General features: G+C 33.5%; 2 pseudogenes; both read right to left on the reverse strand.

Annotated features, from left to right (window-relative positions):
- Window positions 1–258: 258 nt before the first annotated feature.
- Window positions 259–1,394, reverse strand: LOC144557074 (putative cysteine protease RD21C pseudogene; annotated as a pseudogene).
- Window positions 1,395–7,329: 5,935 nt separating this feature from the next.
- On the reverse strand, window positions 7,330–8,465 carry LOC144557075 (putative cysteine protease RD21C pseudogene; annotated as a pseudogene).
- Window positions 8,466–13,661: the final 5,196 nt, after the last annotated feature.

Here is a 13,661-nt window from a genome sequence, read left to right on the forward strand (position 1 = left end):
GAGGGATAACTAATTAAAAGTAGCTTAATTATTTGATAGTTTTCACAATATATATTTAAACAATCAATTCAAATGCATATTTGTTATTATTTAAAATACATATTTCTAGCCAATGGGTAGTGGGAAATTAAAGCAAGCCATTAATAATAAGATGATACAAAAGAAATACAAAATATCAATCAAACAAGCCAAATCCACAATATTAATCGATCATATCTTCAAAAGCACACCATGGCATAATGATTCTTATTTTTAAAACTATTTTGTAGGATAGGAGGCATAGCTGGCGAGCCCACACAGGCCAGCAGAGCTAGAAATATCCTTTTTGATACGCATGTAACCAGATTCACCCCAGGATGTGCCCCAAGAGTTTTTTACTATCCAATACTTGGTTCTACCAATTTTGTTATAACCAACCATAGTAACTGCATGATTTAGACTTGTTCCACATGGACCTGTGAAAATCCCGCCCGAGTATAACATAAAGGCTTTGCTGTTTGCATCAAGCGCTACAGACACTGGCTGGTGAGAGACAGCATTTGCAAGAGCCAACTCATTATTTGCCGGGACACGTTGGTAACCTGTGATGGTGGCCGCATGATGTCTTGTTTTGGAAGAAGAACATATACCATTGATGCCTGTGGCACCACTGGTGTAACGGTAGTCGTTCTCTGTTGTAATGCCTCTGTTTTTAACCACCCAACCAAAAGCAGACTGCATATTTCCTCCACCACAATTAGAACCGGTGACGCAATCAACTAATTCTTGTTCCGATAGACTTGTCAGGCGGCCTGTCTTGATTTTATTTATTCCTTCAATTGAAGCCACAGCCGAGAATGCCCAACAAGAACCTATATATATTTATGTAGTTAGATTCAATATACATTCAGCTACCTCTTTCTTATGTAGTATTTTTAGAGTTCATTGTGAAAGATTCAAAATATATATGATTCTATTAAAGTTTTATTTTTAAGTTCTAACTCACCACAGTTGCCTTGATTTTTAATGGGCGTCACAGCACCGTGAGTGCGCCAATCGATAGAAGGAGTTGATGTCACACTTGCATACATGAAATCAGTTGTTTCGGATGAATTGCTTGTTTTGTATGTTGCGTATTTTTGCAGAAACTCCGGTACTGTGAAATCTGCAAAATTGTTAAGGTCTACAGTGTATGTCAGTCCAGGTTGTTTTTTCATTGATTGGACGAACTGAAAGTTGTCCGTGAATATTTGAAAGCGTCGTAGTTTTTCGGTAGCAGATCCATAAACTCGGCCATTGTCGCTAATCCATTTTTCAAAAACTGACAACAAAGAATCATCAGCTACTGTTATGGAGAAGGGACTAAAGGCAAGCAAAACAAGAAGAGTGGCAGTGCAACGATAAGAAAATGCCATAAGAGGTTTGATGTATTGAATTCTCAAATTCAATTCAATTAGAGAAAGAAGTTGAGCTTGTAATGAGATGTATTTGTTAGTTAGTGGTATTTATAGGAATGCTTGGCCTCTTTGAGTTTTGCAGATTTGGGCAAAGCAATAGAAAATATATATATATATAATATGCACATTATCCTTTCCGTTAGATTTTTCAAACCCGCGGTTTCATATTATATTAGGTAGAATCATTTTATCCTATATTTGAATATACAACGTTAGTCTGTTCTAACAAGTAAAGAAATTAATATTCTGTTAATATTGAACGGGTATTTACGGTAATAAAATAGAGTAAATTTATATTGTGAGTGGGATAAAGCTCAAGCCTCCATTTTCATAAACTCCGGTGGGAGTTGAATCTTAAACCACGTCTACACCAAATAATTTTACTTTTGAATGATTGCATCATTTTGGAACCCTAAATGGGGCTAAACTTTCATTCCTGAATTAACTTCCTTGTCCTCTTCTAGTATGCCTCAAAAGACATATATATATATAATAGGTTGAAGCAGAAATAAGATGTTAATTTTTAAGCTCAGTAAGTTTCTTTGTATGAGCTTAGTTTCAAAATATATCATAGATTGGTTTGAAAACGACGAACCTAAACCGTTGAAACTGATTTACCTCACGAGTGATGTGTTTACATGGAAAATTTAAAAATAAGGAAGCAACTAACAGTCCCCCAACTCCAGTCCTCCAAAAATCCCCGGATATTTTTAACTAATTCTGTAAACATCAATACTAAATCATGTAAACGTCAATACTAAATTCTGTAAACTAATTCAACAAATCCCGTCAACATAAAAACGCGTGACAGCTGTTAAAAACGCGTGAAAGCTGTTTAAAACGCGTGACAGCTGTTGAAAACGCGTGACAGTTGTTGGAGACCACCTTTTGTGAACATACACATAGTATCCTGTAAACATACACATATTATCCTGTAAACATACATATTGTACTTGAAATTATGGCAGTTGTGGCAGTTGAAAGTGCGTCAGAACTAAGCTAAAAAGGGAAGGCTTTTATACACGCGGATTTTTGGGGGATTTGACTTGGGGGGGCGTTACCTTTTCTCTAAAAATAATTTAGTAGAAATTTAAGTGGTAAAAGCTGATGAAAATTGAATGAATTAAAAATTAACTAAATTACAAAAAAAAATTACTATTGAATTTTATATTAAATTAATTCAAAATTTTAGAATTTTTTTGCATGCAAATGCATCACTCATGAAGTAAATCGATTTCAACAATGCATAATTTGAAGTCAATACGAATATACGATAAGTGTTGATCACTAGTGAGCTCAAGAACACTCTAATTCTACTCTCTCTCTCTCTCTCATTTTATAGCCCGTAGGCAACACACACTTCCTGTTTCAAACAGAAATCGAATACACGTTCTCCCGTAGGAGAATGAGATGTCATAACCAGCGGCACTAGGCAGCGTTGGCCAAACTTTAACAAAGCAGTCCAAATTCCAAGGAGAACATGGAAATAATTGCTTCATTCAGACATAAGGTAGCAATTAATTTTTTATCTTTTCTATACTATATGTAACTCCAAATTATTACAAAACAGGGAAATAATTTATGATTCTGAAAGACAGAAATCTCTTCTGTCAAACTTAGGATTCAAGAATTTAATATTCAATTGCATGAGTGGTAGAAGACTGGAAGCAATTTCATGCAGGGAAATTATCTATTACTTATTATTTATTTTTTTATATATAATATCTCTGTTGTTTAAGAAACATTTAATTTTCGAACAAATACCTAATCAATCATATTTGATTTTTCAGGTGATTAATTAATTTCAAGTTTTCTTATTCATTTACGCATACAAAAAAAGAGTAAAAGCTTTATTAATAACATAATAAACTCTATATCATAGGTATTCTATATATAGCTAAAGAAGAGGAATGGTTGAATAACTGAATTTAAAAGTACAATTTGTTTTTCATTTTTCACTAAAATGATTCTAATTTTCTGAACTTAATTTACTGCTTCCAATACAAATAAACACCTAATAAGTAATAGATAATTGTTCACTGTCAAGATTTAAAAAAAAAAGTAATAGATAATTGTGCAATTTAATAGCCTAATTTATTTGCTAATATTAAGGGAATCATTTTACTTTTAGCAATATTTAATTATAAACCCTGAAAGATTGTCAAAATTACCTACGAAAATTTCCTTTAAAACCCCTACACAGACTCATCAGCTTGATACTCCTGTCAGTAATGGTACCGTCGCGGATACTCATGCCCTGTCGGTAATACCGATACACTCATAAATAACACATTTTTGTCAGTGTATTTTGGCAATAGTATTTTTTTACCCTCGCGAATATTGTTCTATTCTGGTAGTATAGTAGAGTATCATCATCAAAATATAAATTTAACACACTAGCTATCAGCTGAATAATGGCCTTGCTTAAGATTTTATTAATAACATCTGCAACCGAATCAATAAGAAATGAGAGAGGATTTCCTTGCTTAATTATAAAAGATAGATACAAAATTATTGTTTTTATATGGCTCAGAAACTTTTAAAAACAATAATTTTGTATCTTTTTCAAAAATAGTACAAATTTTTCAAAAAATATAAAATATGGTCTCGAAATGCATATTAATATGAAAATCATGTTGAGTTGTTCGGATGGACTATTTTAACTTTGAAAATAAAGATAACAATATGGGGAACATATATATAAGATATAAAAGATATGAATCCTGTGATGCATATCAACCCTCTTTAAATACAAATACTAATATTTCTTATTACAACCTGTTGACTGGTTGTGCCAGGTCAACGCGCAACTAATGACTTGATCTTGGTTGACCAAATTTTTTAATCTATATGTGTCGTTGAATTGCTTTTTGTATTATTTTTATAACAACCTGTTGGCTGTTTGTGCCACCTCAACGCAACTAATGACTTTTGCTTTTAGACACACTCTGCCCAAATTGCCTCAGTGATCCGAGGGCTTGAGACCTCAAATTCTGTTATTGTAGAAATTCAAACAAGGGGCTACAATTAGTTTTGATCATGACATAAATTTTTAATGCCCTTCAAAATATATATACCAGAGAGGACGCCATCTCCACCCCGCTTTCGAGACTCCGTGAATATCGCCCACTGTTGCCTCATCACAACCTGGGTCTGCACCCTCGTCCAGGAGAACCCTCGCGTTTTTATTGTCCTCATTTTCACCTTTTATTTCCTGTTAAGCATGAAAGCTAATTTGAAATTTATATTCACAAACTGATATAATGATCAGCTGCCTTCCCTAGGCCCATTTAGGCCCAACAAAAGACATGACCAAAAGCCCACCATTGATCCGGTGAGTTTGGAGTGAGGCGGTGAGTTGATCCGGCCGTCAAAGCACCGCGATGAGGAGATCCGACTGTTAGAGCATGGTGGTGAGTAGATTCGGCCGTCCAAGCGTCGTGATGAGTAGATCGAACCGTCAGAGTGCGGCAGTGATAGATCCGACCGTCGGAGCGTGGCGGTGAATAGATCCGGCCATTGGAGTGCGACGGTGAGTAGATTCGGCCGTCGGAGCGCCGTGGTGAGTAGATCGGACCGTTGAATGTGACGACAATTGTCAAAGAGCGGTGGTGAGTACATAGGACCGTCGGAGTGCGACGGTTATTGGCCAAAAACAAATCCAATTGTAGAGAGAATTAGAGAATAATATATTAGGGTGTTTAGGAGTGTAAATAATTAGAATTAGATGGTGAGAGTAGTTTAGATAAATTAATGAGAATAAAAAGTTTAGATTTAGAAATTAGAGTCATTTGACTCGTTGTAAATACGTTTTTTATCAATGAAATTATTACTTGACATTTAAAGCCACTAACCTTTAAATTTCACATTTTTCTAAAATTAAAACTCATAGATAAAAAAAAAAAAGGTACGTAATTTACATGATTATTATATTCACCTTATTATGAAATTAGAACTTTAAAACAATAATAAAAATTAATAGGAATAATCTATGTATTTTCCTTTTTTTATATATAAGTCCTCAAATGTCGAACTAATATTACATAAAGTAGGCAATCATTTAAGATATGACAAAAAAATTTAAATATTTTAACTTTAAACACATAGTACAACTTTTCTTAAAATATATATTACATAGGAAATTTTGGCAGCTGCCTCCCCTAATCATACCCAATTAGGGTAGTACAAAATAGCTCAAATTCGTAACTCGCTCATAACTTGCTCGCTAATTGCTCATTTTAACTTGCTCATCCACAACTCGAGTTGGCTGACTCGTTTAATAAAGAAGCTGAGTTTGAGCATATCCCAACTCGAGTTACACAAAAGTTGTCACAATAAATCTCATGCCCTTCTAAATAACTCTTAAGCTATTGTTTGGATTTATTTTATTAATTGTCTTATTAATTATGTTTGAATTGTTTGTATTTAGATAAACTCTTACTAAATCATTTGAATTATTTTTGTTTATATAAACTCTTACTAGTATATAATTATAATTAAGAAAATTGACTTGTCGAACGAGATATAAACAAGTTGCGAGTCAACTCGAGTTGATAATGAGCTAAACTCGAAGACATAGAGAAATGCAAATAAAGCTTTTAAATCTTCTCTTTCACGTTTTTCATTACACTTGTGTCAATCAATTATGGATCTCAATGCTATCTAGATACAAAGTTTAATCGTTCTTCTTGTTTACACGCTATTTGGCGTATAAAATATTTCAAGTTTAGTTCATACAAACAAATGTGGGTTGAGTGATAACATTATCACTCTTGTATATTTCAAGTTTAGTCAATACAAACGTTGTAACTAACTACTACGATCTCTCTAATATTAATTATCGGATCGAAATTGCTCTTTCGAATCCTCCCTCGATAATTCATAATAGATGACGAGGTTGATCTCGTCATACAATTTGAGCTACCTTAGGTGGTTAAATTGATCTCTTACTTCTGTTGCATAAATATGAAAGGACGGATATTTTCAAGATATAACAACTATTATAATAACTGTTTGTTTCTTTTCTAATTTATAGAACGAGGTCAAGCATAAATTCTGTTAGCTAGTCAAACACTATTTTGGAAATCTTTTATGATAATTCCACGCGTTAAATTAATTGGCCCTTGCGTACATCGACTTTTACGAGGGACAATATATATATTAATTTATACAATGCTCATCGAATGAGAAGAATTCAATGTTTATTCAAATGGGGTACGTCCGTACGCGGAACGCGTGACTACATCACCAGGAGAGTTGAAGTTGTCTTTTTCTGAAAGAATCTAAGTTGTGGAATTACTATTATAATAGTTGTAACTAATAATTAAATAAAAAATCTTTCTTCCAGAAATATTCTCGTGCTTATCGGTACAAGCAACATCTGAACTCAATCAACTCTATCTATCGTGTCCTAGCGGAGCAATCTGGAGATGGCAACCAATGGAGAATTTCCATGCAAATCTACATACAAGTTTGTTTCTCAAAGGAGATTCATGTGTACTTAATTATAAAACATGCATGACTCGGTTGTAGATCAAATAGGTTTGTTAATTTATTTTGAGTGCATGACTCAGGTTGTAGAAGGTACTGTTGCATACTTACAAATTAAACATTGATAGTTTTCACAATATATTTTGAGGGATAACTAATTAAAAGTAGCTTAATTATTTGATAGTTTTCACAATATATATTTAAACAATCAATTCAAATGCATATTTGTTATTATTTAAAATACATATTTCTAGCCAATGGGTAGTGGGAAATTAAAGCAAGCCATTAATAATAAGATGATACAAAAGAAATACAAAATATCAATCAAACAAGCCAAATCCACAATATTAATCGATCATATCTTCAAAAGCACACCATGGCATAATGATTCTTATTTTTAAAACTATTTTGTAGGATAGGAGGCATAGCTGGCGAGCCCACACAGGCCAGCAGAGCTAGAAATATCCTTTTTGATACGCATGTAACCAGATTCACCCCAGGATGTGCCCCAAGAGTTTTTTACTATCCAATACTTGGTTCTACCAATTTTGTTATAACCAACCATAGTAACTGCATGATTTAGACTTGTTCCACATGGACCTGTGAAAATCCCGCCCGAGTATAACATAAAGGCTTTGCTGTTTGCATCAAGCGCTACAGACACTGGCTGGTGAGAGACAGCATTTGCAAGAGCCAACTCATTATTTGCCGGGACACGTTGGTAACCTGTGATGGTGGCCGCATGATGTCTTGTTTTGGAAGAAGAACATATACCATTGATGCCTGTGGCACCACTGGTGTAACGGTAGTCGTTCTCTGTTGTAATGCCTCTGTTTTTAACCACCCAACCAAAAGCAGACTGCATATTTCCTCCACCACAATTAGAACCGGTGACGCAATCAACTAATTCTTGTTCCGATAGACTTGTCAGGCGGCCTGTCTTGATTTTATTTATTCCTTCAATTGAAGCCACAGCCGAGAATGCCCAACAAGAACCTATATATATTTATGTAGTTAGATTCAATATACATTCAGCTACCTCTTTCTTATGTAGTATTTTTAGAGTTCATTGTGAAAGATTCAAAATATATATGATTCTATTAAAGTTTTATTTTTAAGTTCTAACTCACCACAGTTGCCTTGATTTTTAATGGGCGTCACAGCACCGTGAGTGCGCCAATCGATAGAAGGAGTTGATGTCACACTTGCATACATGAAATCAGTTGTTTCGGATGAATTGCTTGTTTTGTATGTTGCGTATTTTTGCAGAAACTCCGGTACTGTGAAATCTGCAAAATTGTTAAGGTCTACAGTGTATGTCAGTCCAGGTTGTTTTTTCATTGATTGGACGAACTGAAAGTTGTCCGTGAATATTTGAAAGCGTCGTAGTTTTTCGGTAGCAGATCCATAAACTCGGCCATTGTCGCTAATCCATTTTTCAAAAACTGACAACAAAGAATCATCAGCTACTGTTATGGAGAAGGGACTAAAGGCAAGCAAAACAAGAAGAGTGGCAGTGCAACGATAAGAAAATGCCATAAGAGGTTTGATGTATTGAATTCTCAAATTCAATTCAATTAGAGAAAGAAGTTGAGCTTGTAATGAGATGTATTTGTTAGTTAGTGGTATTTATAGGAATGCTTGGCCTCTTTGAGTTTTGCAGATTTGGGCAAAGCAATAGAAAATATATATATATATAATATGCACATTATCCTTTCCGTTAGATTTTTCAAACCCGCGGTTTCATATTATATTAGGTAGAATCATTTTATCCTATATTTGAATATACAACGTTAGTCTGTTCTAACAAGTAAAGAAATTAATATTCTGTTAATATTGAACGGGTATTTACGGTAATAAAATAGAGTAAATTTATATTGTGAGTGGGATAAAGCTCAAGCCTCCATTTTCATAAACTCCGGTGGGAGTTGAATCTTAAACCACGTCTACACCAAATAATTTTACTTTTGAATGATTGCATCATTTTGGAACCCTAAATGGGGCTAAACTTTCATTCCTGAATTAACTTCCTTGTCCTCTTCTAGTATGCCTCAAAAGACATATATATATATAATAGGTTGAAGCAGAAATAAGATGTTAATTTTTAAGCTCAGTAAGTTTCTTTGTATGAGCTTAGTTTCAAAATATATCATAGATTGGTTTGAAAACGACGAACCTAAACCGTTGAAACTGATTTACCTCACGAGTGATGTGTTTACATGGAAAATTTAAAAATAAGGAAGCAACTAACAGTCCCCCAACTCCAGTCCTCCAAAAATCCCCGGATATTTTTAACTAATTCTGTAAACATCAATACTAAATCATGTAAACGTCAATACTAAATTCTGTAAACTAATTCAACAAATCCCGTCAACATAAAAACGCGTGACAGCTGTTAAAAACGCGTGAAAGCTGTTTAAAACGCGTGACAGCTGTTGAAAACGCGTGACAGTTGTTGGAGACCACCTTTTGTGAACATACACATAGTATCCTGTAAACATACACATATTATCCTGTAAACATACATATTGTACTTGAAATTATGGCAGTTGTGGCAGTTGAAAGTGCGTCAGAACTAAGCTAAAAAGGGAAGGCTTTTATACACGCGGATTTTTGGGGGATTTGACTTGGGGGGGCGTTACCTTTTCTCTAAAAATAATTTAGTAGAAATTTAAGTGGTAAAAGCTGATGAAAATTGAATGAATTAAAAATTAACTAAATTACAAAAAAAAATTACTATTGAATTTTATATTAAATTAATTCAAAATTTTAGAATTTTTTTGCATGCAAATGCATCACTCATGAAGTAAATCGATTTCAACAATGCATAATTTGAAGTCAATACGAATATACGATAAGTGTTGATCACTAGTGAGCTCAAGAACACTCTAATTCTACTCTCTCTCTCTCTCTCATTTTATAGCCCGTAGGCAACACACACTTCCTGTTTCAAACAGAAATCGAATACACGTTCTCCCGTAGGAGAATGAGATGTCATAACCAGCGGCACTAGGCAGCGTTGGCCAAACTTTAACAAAGCAGTCCAAATTCCAAGGAGAACATGGAAATAATTGCTTCATTCAGACATAAGGTAGCAATTAATTTTTTATCTTTTCTATACTATATGTAACTCCAAATTATTACAAAACAGGGAAATAATTTATGATTCTGAAAGACAGAAATCTCTTCTGTCAAACTTAGGATTCAAGAATTTAATATTCAATTGCATGAGTGGTAGAAGACTGGAAGCAATTTCATGCAGGGAAATTATCTATTACTTATTATTTATTTTTTTATATATAATATCTCTGTTGTTTAAGAAACATTTAATTTTCGAACAAATACCTAATCAATCATATTTGATTTTTCAGGTGATTAATTAATTTCAAGTTTTCTTATTCATTTACGCATACAAAAAAAGAGTAAAAGCTTTATTAATAACATAATAAACTCTATATCATAGGTATTCTATATATAGCTAAAGAAGAGGAATGGTTGAATAACTGAATTTAAAAGTACAATTTGTTTTTCATTTTTCACTAAAATGATTCTAATTTTCTGAACTTAATTTACTGCTTCCAATACAAATAAACACCTAATAAGTAATAGATAATTGTTCACTGTCAAGATTTAAAAAAAAAAGTAATAGATAATTGTGCAATTTAATAGCCTAATTTATTTGCTAATATTAAGGGAATCATTTTACTTTTAGCAATATTTAATTATAAACCCTGAAAGATTGTCAAAATTACCTACGAAAATTTCCTTTAAAACCCCTACACAGACTCATCAGCTTGATACTCCTGTCAGTAATGGTACCGTCGCGGATACTCATGCCCTGTCGGTAATACCGATACACTCATAAATAACACATTTTTGTCAGTGTATTTTGGCAATAGTATTTTTTTACCCTCGCGAATATTGTTCTATTCTGGTAGTATAGTAGAGTATCATCATCAAAATATAAATTTAACACACTAGCTATCAGCTGAATAATGGCCTTGCTTAAGATTTTATTAATAACATCTGCAACCGAATCAATAAGAAATGAGAGAGGATTTCCTTGCTTAATTATAAAAGATAGATACAAAATTATTGTTTTTATATGGCTCAGAAACTTTTAAAAACAATAATTTTGTATCTTTTTCAAAAATAGTACAAATTTTTCAAAAAATATAAAATATGGTCTCGAAATGCATATTAATATGAAAATCATGTTGAGTTGTTCGGATGGACTATTTTAACTTTGAAAATAAAGATAACAATATGGGGAACATATATATAAGATATAAAAGATATGAATCCTGTGATGCATATCAACCCTCTTTAAATACAAATACTAATATTTCTTATTACAACCTGTTGACTGGTTGTGCCAGGTCAACGCGCAACTAATGACTTGATCTTGGTTGACCAAATTTTTTAATCTATATGTGTCGTTGAATTGCTTTTTGTATTATTTTTATAACAACCTGTTGGCTGTTTGTGCCACCTCAACGCAACTAATGACTTTTGCTTTTAGACACACTCTGCCCAAATTGCCTCAGTGATCCGAGGGCTTGAGACCTCAAATTCTGTTATTGTAGAAATTCAAACAAGGGGCTACAATTAGTTTTGATCATGACATAAATTTTTAATGCCCTTCAAAATATATATACCAGAGAGGACGCCATCTCCACCCCGCTTTCGAGACTCCGTGAATATCGCCCACTGTTGCCTCATCACAACCTGGGTCTGCACCCTCGTCCAGGAGAACCCTCGCGTTTTTATTGTCCTCATTTTCACCTTTTATTTCCTGTTAAGCATGAAAGCTAATTTGAAATTTATATTCACAAACTGATATAATGATCAGCTGCCTTCCCTAGGCCCATTTAGGCCCAACAAAAGACATGACCAAAAGCCCACCATTGATCCGGTGAGTTTGGAGTGAGGCGGTGAGTTGATCCGGCCGTCAAAGCACCGCGATGAGGAGATCCGACTGTTAGAGCATGGTGGTGAGTAGATTCGGCCGTCCAAGCGTCGTGATGAGTAGATCGAACCGTCAGAGTGCGGCAGTGATAGATCCGACCGTCGGAGCGTGGCGGTGAATAGATCCGGCCATTGGAGTGCGACGGTGAGTAGATTCGGCCGTCGGAGCGCCGTGGTGAGTAGATCGGACCGTTGAATGTGACGACAATTGTCAAAGAGCGGTGGTGAGTACATAGGACCGTCGGAGTGCGACGGTTATTGGCCAAAAACAAATCCAATTGTAGAGAGAATTAGAGAATAATATATTAGGGTGTTTAGGAGTGTAAATAATTAGAATTAGATGGTGAGAGTAGTTTAGATAAATTAATGAGAATAAAAAGTTTAGATTTAGAAATTAGAGTCATTTGACTCGTTGTAAATACGTTTTTTATCAATGAAATTATTACTTGACATTTAAAGCCACTAACCTTTAAATTTCACATTTTTGTAAAATTAAAACTCATAGATAAAAAAAAAAAGGTACGTAATTTACATGATTATTATATTCACCTTATTATGAAATTAGAACTTTAAAACAATAATAAAAATTAATAGGAATAATCTATGTATTTTCCTTTTTTTATATATAAGTCCTCAAATGTCGAACTAATATTACATAAAGTAGGCAATCATTTAAGATATGACAAAAAAATTTAAATATTTTAACTTTAAACACATAGTACAACTTTTCTTAAAATATATATTACATAGGAAATTTTGGCAGCTGCCTCCCCTAATCATACCCAATTAGGGTAGTACAAAATAGCTCAAATTCGTAACTCGCTCATAACTTGCTCGCTAATTGCTCATTTTAACTTGCTCATCCACAACTCGAGTTGGCTGACTCGTTTAATAAAGAAGCTGAGTTTGAGCATATCCCAACTCGAGTTACACAAAAGTTGTCACAATAAATCTCATGCCCTTCTAAATAACTCTTAAGCTATTGTTTGGATTTATTTTATTAATTGTCTTATTAATTATGTTTGAATTGTTTGTATTTAGATAAACTCTTACTAAATCATTTGAATTATTTTTGTTTATATAAACTCTTACTAGTATATAATTATAATTAAGAAAATTGACTTGTCGAACGAGATATAAACAAGTTGCGAGTCAACTCGAGTTGATAATGAGCTAAACTCGAAGACATAGAGAAATGCAAATAAAGCTTTTAAATCTTCTCTTTCACGTTTTTCATTACACTTGTGTCAATCAATTATGGATCTCAATGCTATCTAGATACAAAGTTTAATCGTTCTTCTTGTTTACACGCTATTTGGCGTATAAAATATTTCAAGTTTAGTTCATACAAACAAATGTGGGTTGAGTGATAACATTATCACTCTTGTATATTTCAAGTTTAGTCAATACAAACGTTGTAACTAACTACTACGATCTCTCTAATATTAATTATCGGATCGAAATTGCTCTTTCGAATCCTCCCTCGATAATTCATAATAGATGACGAGGTTGATCTCGTCATACAATTTGAGCTACCTTAGGTGGTTAAATTGATCTCTTACTTCTGTTGCATAAATATGAAAGGACGGATATTTTCAAGATATAACAACTATTATAATAACTGTTTGTTTCTTTTCTAATTTATAGAACGAGGTCAAGCATAAATTCTGTTAGCTAGTCAAACACTATTTTGGAAATCTTTTATGATAATTCCACGCGTTAAATTAATTGGCCCTTGCGTACATCGACTTTTACGAGGGACAATAT

Source organism: Carex rostrata, chromosome 7 (assembly GCF_964058835.1).
Source record: "Carex rostrata chromosome 7, lpCarRost1.2, whole genome shotgun sequence".
Lineage (NCBI taxonomy): Eukaryota > Viridiplantae > Streptophyta > Magnoliopsida > Poales > Cyperaceae > Carex > Carex rostrata.